We start from the raw sequence: 309 nt of genomic DNA, 5'->3' as shown, positions 1-309 counted from the left end.
AACAAGAGGGTAGGGGACAAGAACAGGGTTTGAATAAATTAACATAATCTCCACGTGCTGGTAACACGTTCTATTTCATTCAATTAAGTCATAATGCTCTTGTATAGTGTAAGACTTCGTGGAAAAGCGTTAATTTGGCTGATTATTCGACTTTATCAGAGTACAGGGCACCTAGATATTTACTCTGAGAGTCTAGGAATCTGGTGTAGGACGTGTCTATATTCTAGGTTTTCTAGACTGTAAAGTGCACTCTGGCTGGCAGTACATGTACCTCGGTGGCGCTTCTGTTCATCACATATTTTTATGGCT

General features: G+C 40.1%; 1 protein-coding gene across 1 annotated transcript in view; it reads left to right on the top strand.

Moving 5' to 3' along the window:
* The window catches only part of LOC119594813 (protein O-linked-mannose beta-1,2-N-acetylglucosaminyltransferase 1-like), a gene marked incomplete in the record, with an annotated part of 15,208 nt that overhangs the window by 12,990 nt on the left and 1,909 nt on the right, over positions 1-309 (top strand).

Source organism: Penaeus monodon, chromosome 34, assembly GCF_015228065.2.
Source record: "Penaeus monodon isolate SGIC_2016 chromosome 34, NSTDA_Pmon_1, whole genome shotgun sequence".
In the NCBI taxonomy this organism is placed as follows: domain Eukaryota; kingdom Metazoa; phylum Arthropoda; class Malacostraca; order Decapoda; family Penaeidae; genus Penaeus; species Penaeus monodon.
The sequence above is the reverse complement of the archived record's forward strand: the minus strand, read 5'-3'. Positions and strand labels throughout refer to the sequence as shown.